The following is a 6,275-nucleotide window of genomic DNA, read 5'->3' on the forward strand; positions in this document are numbered from 1 at the left end:
CTTTTTTTATTCCTGTTAATCTGCCTATTGTCAATTTCAGTCGACTTGAATCTTCAGAGGGGGAAGTCACAAGAATTTATTACTCCTTGTCTGCCTAATGCTCTAGGATCGCAGAAAAATATTCTGGTGGGGCTCAGAAAACAATACCCCAAACTGTGGTGCTTTGGCCTACTGAGTGCTTTCAACAGAAGGAAATCCAAAGGCCTTAGACTCAAGCCTCAGAACAGAGGATTTTCTAACCTTCTTTCCCCAGGCATAGTGAGGGACTGTCTCTGAAGATTCCCTTATCTGACTAAGAAAATCTTCTTCCAAAAGAAATGCAATTGTCTTAAGATCCCCTCCCTAGAAATCTCATCAAATAATCAGGAAAGAGTGACCAAACGAGAAAAGACCTAAAGTCATCACACCCAGACTTTTCATCTGTTCTTCTGGGGGAAGCTCCTGGAAGACTTTATCTGCATAGTAAGACAACCTCTGTTCACCGTGCTGTTCTGCCCCTTACCTTCCCACCACCTCGGAGCTCAGGGGAGCACTGTCCCTGCTCATTGTCTGTTCTTTGGGCTCATTCAATTCCCTTGCAAATCATTTACTATTTCTCAAAATTCCCTATATCCCCTTTCTTCCTTCGTCCCTGTGAAGAGGGTAGTTAAGCCTCAACCATCGGGCCCTTCCTTGAGACTCATATTTTGTACAGCTTCTGTGCTTCTGCACATTGGTAAATTTGTATGCTTTTCTTTCCCTGTTAATCTGTCTATTGTCTGTTCATTTCAGTAGATTAAAGCTTCAGAGGGGAGGAAAAATTCTCTTTACTCCTGCAGTTCCCACCAGCAACAGTGAGGGCACAGGGCCAGGTCTGGGTGCTGGCTGGTGCTGTGTGCCCCACCGTAAGGCATTTCTCAGCTCCACATCTTTCACTTTAATTGAATTAAAGCCCGTAGGGGATATAACTCCCAGCAATGTTTGTCAATGTGGAGCATTTGAAAATGACGCAACAACTTAACAACAGAGGACATTCTTTGTCAAAATAATAGTGTAGAAACATTTTACTGATGTGACATATGCTATTTGTAATGCCTATTTGTGGGGAAAGCATAATCTCATTTTTAAATGAAAAATTACACACACACACACACAAGCCTGGGAAGCTAAAAATATACAATTAAATGTTAACAGTGTTACTGCTGGATGGTGAAGCGTGGGCTGATGGGTGAGTTTTATTGTCTTCTTTTTGCTTAACTGTATTTTCTACTTTACTATAATTAGCCTATATTCCTTGTATAATTGTTAGAAAGATGCTCTTTATAATACAGTGATATCCTTCATCTACATGTTTTCACTCTGCAAAGCTCTTTCGTAAATATGATCGTATTTGATAGCACAGCAACAGAGGAATAAGGCCAGAACGGTGTGTGTTCTTTGTGCTTTATTTTGTAGATGAGCAAAGGGAGGCTTGTCGTGCTTGCCATGGTTACCCAGCCTGTGGCTGGAGGAGCAGAAGTCAAGCCAGGGCTCCTGATGCCTGGTTCGGGACTTGCCATGGCACCATGCTCCTTCGGGTGGAATTCTCACCCTCCAGACCCTCGCGGCTCACTGGCTCCAAAAGCTATCCCTTAGACAAATTCCACTTGAAATTAACAGCACTTGCCTAGTTTCTCCAATATTGACAAGACATCTGAAAACACATCTGACTGTTTGACTGCTCTGCCTAGAACCTTCATGGGCTCCTCCTGAGTCCAGCGCAGGGGTTCTTAATTATCCAGCTTGGACATCACAAACTGGATAATCCTTTGATGTGGGGGGCAGTCCTGTGCATTGTAAGATGTTTAGCAATATCTCCGGCCTCTTTCCACTAAATGACGGTAGTACTGCCTTGGTCCTCACCTACACACCCAATTGCATCAACCAAAAATGCCTCTAGACAAAATCTCCCCTTGTTGGGAACCCGCTAAAACTCTTGGGTCTTCCAGCCTGGCCCCTGGTTAATTCCACAGCATTTCCCTCCCCAGGCCGTGTCTCACATCCGTCGGCTAGATTTCTCTTTGACCCTACAGCTTCCTGGGCCGACACTTCACGTAGGTGTGTGGAAATCACCCAGCATCTTCTCTGTCTCCTCAACAGAGTCTGAGCTCTTGAGTGCAAGGACTGTGTAATTCTCAGCTTCGAACCCCTCATGGCCTGGTCACAGGACACTGTAGACACTTCGTGTCTGGACACACTGGACACACTCCAGACACTTCGGCTGGAAGGAAGGTGGAAAGGAAAGAGAGACGGAGAGACAGTTACTTAATGTGGTACAGTAATTGAAGGCCACTTTCATGATCTAGTGATCCAGTTTTATATATTTGTTTTGAAAGGTGTGTTTACGCCTGGTTGAGTCTTTTTTCCTTTGCATTACAAGGAGGCTATCAAAGGCAGCCACAGCCAAACTTGTCTCCACCAACCAGGGAAATGGAGAGAGTCGATGATTCTGTACTTAGAACAGCAGCAGCAGGACAGGAGCCATGGCAACGTAACAGTTAACGACAGTGGTTTTCCCAGGCCCCTCTCTCTTTCAGCCTGTTTCCTAACTTTAAAATGAGAATAATACAAATGCCCGTTTTTGTGTTATTAACCTGGTGCACGTGGCCCACCCAGGACGGTCCTGGGTGTGTAAAACATTCAGCCTACTTTAACTGAGTCAGAGTCAAAATCTGAACTCTAACATTTGTAGAACCCTGTCCAGCAGCCCTGAAAAATGGGTCATCACCTCACGGGCTAATCAGCCACTGAGGGATTGCATTTCTCCACCCAAAGGCAGAAGCAAAGGAGGCAAATCCATCTGGCATCCTTCCAGAAAGGAGCCTCCAGGTCCTTTCCTCTTATTGCTTTGTTTTGCTACAACCCTTAGTGGCTGCTTTCCTCACACTGACATCTCTAATATCTCAGGGGTGTTTTGTTCTTTTCTACCTGTTTCTTCCCTGGGTTGTTCTTTGCTTCGTTCAGGGCTTTCTCCCAGGTGACCAGATCCTTCCTGTCCTGGGGTGTGTTGGGTTGACTTGGGCCATGGGGTGGCTGAAGCTATGTGTCGGGAATAAGATCTCCCACAGTGGTACCACCTAGGTGGCATTTTGAAACCCATTGCTACTCCTCTGATTCTGGCGTTTGGTTCTGAGGAAGTGGCAGTAACTGTAGCAGCCATAAAAGCCCTTTCTGTCCAGCGGTGTATCGGCAATGCCTTTGGCTTCCTTTCCCTCTGGGAATGCTGCCATTGCTGCTGCCATGGGTCTGATATCACCAGCATGGAGTCCAAGACATAAACATGAAATTTCCTGACTCTTGAGGAGACTGGCCCAGAAAAAAATATCCAAGCTTTCAGCATCTGAAAACGCTGTGCTTCCTCCGAACACGGGGTTTGTTTCAGTCCTGTGGACAGGAAGGCTCTAGCAACTATTTTCCTCATTGCTTATACTAGGTAACTTAGAGTCAAAACTGAGTGCCACCTCTCTGCACGTGAGCCAGACCATTTGGTATGCATTCCTGTGAGGTCATCTAACCATTATTTTGTGAATCACGTTCCCCTTCCGTTTCTCAATCGTTTTTATTGTTGTTATTCTGAACAAAATCTGCTGTGTGAAGTTCACAGAATCATTTCTTGACAATCAGCAACCTGGGAAATGAGCATCCCTCTGTCCCATTGTCTCCAAATCGCAGCTGAAGTTTGTAGGATTCAGCAGCCCAAACAGCTAGGATTGCTTGTGTTGTGTTTTCTATGTTCATTTAACACCCTGCCTGTGGTTTATTTTCTTTCAGTCCCAAGTGAAGCTATGCTAGTTTTCATAGCACTTTATGGGACTCAATAGCCAGGTGCATTTCTGTTAAGACAAATGGTTTTTAAAGGAAATTCTGTGAGTCTTCTCATAGCTCTTTCTTAAGGCCCTCCCTTCCTCCCTCCCTCTCTCCCCCACTCCCTTCCTTCCTTCCCTCCTTCCTTTCCTTCCTTCCATCCCCTGCTAATTTTGGGGCAGAGAAGAAGTGAGATCCCACTAATAATGAGTAGTTGTTGAAATTCTGGGAAAGGCTGGGGATCGCACACTGCTTTATCTTCTAGAAGCCCTCAGGAGGTTGCTGGTATTCATTCTCATTTCCTGTTCTTACCCCATCTTTGGTATCTCCCTCTTTTTGCCTCTGGGACCCTTTTTCTCTGGTTTGGGGTTACCTTTAGGGCCCCCAGACCTCGACCATACTCTAGCCTGGGTACTTCCCAGGACTGAACTCCACGGTTCATTCCTCCCTGGCTACCAGTTGTCACTACCTTTATGCAAATCAGCCTAATGAAGCTGGGTCTCGGTGTATATTTGCCCACTTCTTTTTCCTAATGGTGGCCTGATTACTCCAGGTTCCTCTCTGCTTTTGTGAACCTGTTGTCCCTCTGGCTACTACAGGCTCTAAACACTCTCCGTTCATTGATGTCATAAGTGATTAATCTCTGGCTTGTTTCCTCCTGTCTCCCCCAGAGTGTGTGCAGTGCCCATTCATCAAGATGCCCAGATAATTGAAGCAATCCACCTTCATTCGGGCCCTGCTCTGGGCAGTGACGCCAGCCTGGCGATCTGCAGTGCTCAATGTGATTACTCTTTCTTAATGAATCCCTGGGGCTCCTCAGTCCCCTGCAGAACCACATCACCTTGAATGGCTTTTCTGTAAACGCCTCCCTTTCCTCCCCATCAAGTCCTTCTGTGGATTTTAATCCTAGGCTGGCTTTAGCAGTATAGACAGTTCTGACTTACATTTTTTTTTTTTGCCTCTGCAATGTTGCAAAAACAATATGCATTCAGTAGAAATTGTACTTTAAAGTTTGACTTTTGATCTTTTCCCAGGCTAGCGATATGTGGCACGGTACCCTCTCTTGACGCTGGGCAGTGGTGGCAAGCACAGCTCCCAGTCAGCCATGCAATCATCAGGGTAAATGACCAATACTGTGTTCTACAATGTGTTGTATTCAATACATTCTACGAGATATTCAACACTTTCTTACAAAGTAGGCTTTGTGTTAGATGACTTTGCCCAACTGTGGGCTAATGGAAGTGTTCTGGGTATGTTTAAGGTAGGCTAGGCTAAGCTCTGATATTCAGTAGGTTAGATGTACTAAATGCATTTCTACTTAGAATATTTTCAACTTGTGATAAGTTCATCATGAGGTGACCCCACTGTAAGTGGAAAAGCATCGTAGTTTTACTGTGACCCGGTGATGAACTGTTACATTGAAGAACCAGGCAGATAAGATGGGCTTAAACTGTGGTTTGAGGGAGTCGAGTTGGCCATTAAAAATTTTTTTTCTCTGAAGCTCGGGGAAACTGAAATATGCTACTAAGAAGGGTGATGGGAGCTTTTAAAGAACTCTAGGGAAAAGGGATAAAGGCGGGTTTCTTTTGAGAGACTGCCGTTAGAGAATTGAATGGCCTCTTCCCCGCCTTCCCAATGCAAGGAAAATTCTTAGAACGGGAAGAGAGCTGAGCAATCATCTATTTCAACCTCCTTCTCAATGCCAATCTTGGGATCTTTCTACCTATCATGAATCCTTCTTCATTATTCCTGTATTCACTCATTTCACAGATACGTGTGGCTCAGGACACCATGCTGTCAGTTTCCTATCCTAAGCACAATGTAACAACTCATATTGGCCACGTAGTGTTACGGTAACATGGAGGAATAAAAAAGTTGTATAAACAGCATCAAGATTGCCTTAAGACTATCACGCTAATAGAAGCAATAAAGATCACCAGCTATTTTAGGGTTTATTCTGCAAGGGAGGATTTGCACCTAAGGGGACATTATCTGTTCCAACTAATATCAATTAACAACAGTAGTGAAACTAAGAGGCATAATTTCTACCACCAAAACCTCTCATATGTGTCGTTTTTAAAATGAGCCTATGGGTTTTGAGGGCAGGACTTAGGTCTTACATTTCTGTGTCTCTCCTCTGTATTGCCAGATACATAGACAACACTCACATTCCTACAATGCCTATTCCTTAAGTTAGTACTTCCCAATTCGAGGAACAAAGATTCACGTTAGAAGAAAAAATTCTCTGAATCTTTGAGATTATACCCACTTTTGAAATATTGCACTAAGACCAGGCACAGGGGATTACAGGGGGATTACAGGGGGCTCACACTTGTAATCCCAGCACTTTGGGAGGCTGAGGCAGGTGGATCACAAGGCCAGGAGCTTGAGACCAGCCTGGCCAACATAGTGAAACCCCGTCTCTACTAAAATACAAAAAAAAATTAGCCAGG

The 6,275-nt window shown here is 44.7% G+C and overlaps 1 long non-coding RNA gene across 1 annotated transcript; it reads left to right on the plus strand.

Annotated features, from left to right (window-relative positions):
- The first annotated feature begins 1,082 nt into the window (after positions 1 to 1,082).
- Positions 1,083 to 5,852, plus strand: LOC116537492. The gene is made up of 3 exons (XR_004263149.1): positions 1,083 to 1,207; positions 4,857 to 4,941; positions 5,593 to 5,852. It is a non-coding gene; the product is annotated as an uncharacterized LOC116537492 (long non-coding RNA).
- The last annotated feature ends 423 nt before the right edge of the window (positions 5,853 to 6,275 follow it).

This window comes from Sapajus apella, unplaced genomic scaffold (genome assembly GCF_009761245.1).
Source record: "Sapajus apella isolate SASKATOON/1434 unplaced genomic scaffold, GSC_monkey_1.0 scaffold111, whole genome shotgun sequence".
Taxonomy (NCBI): domain Eukaryota; kingdom Metazoa; phylum Chordata; class Mammalia; order Primates; family Cebidae; genus Sapajus; species Sapajus apella.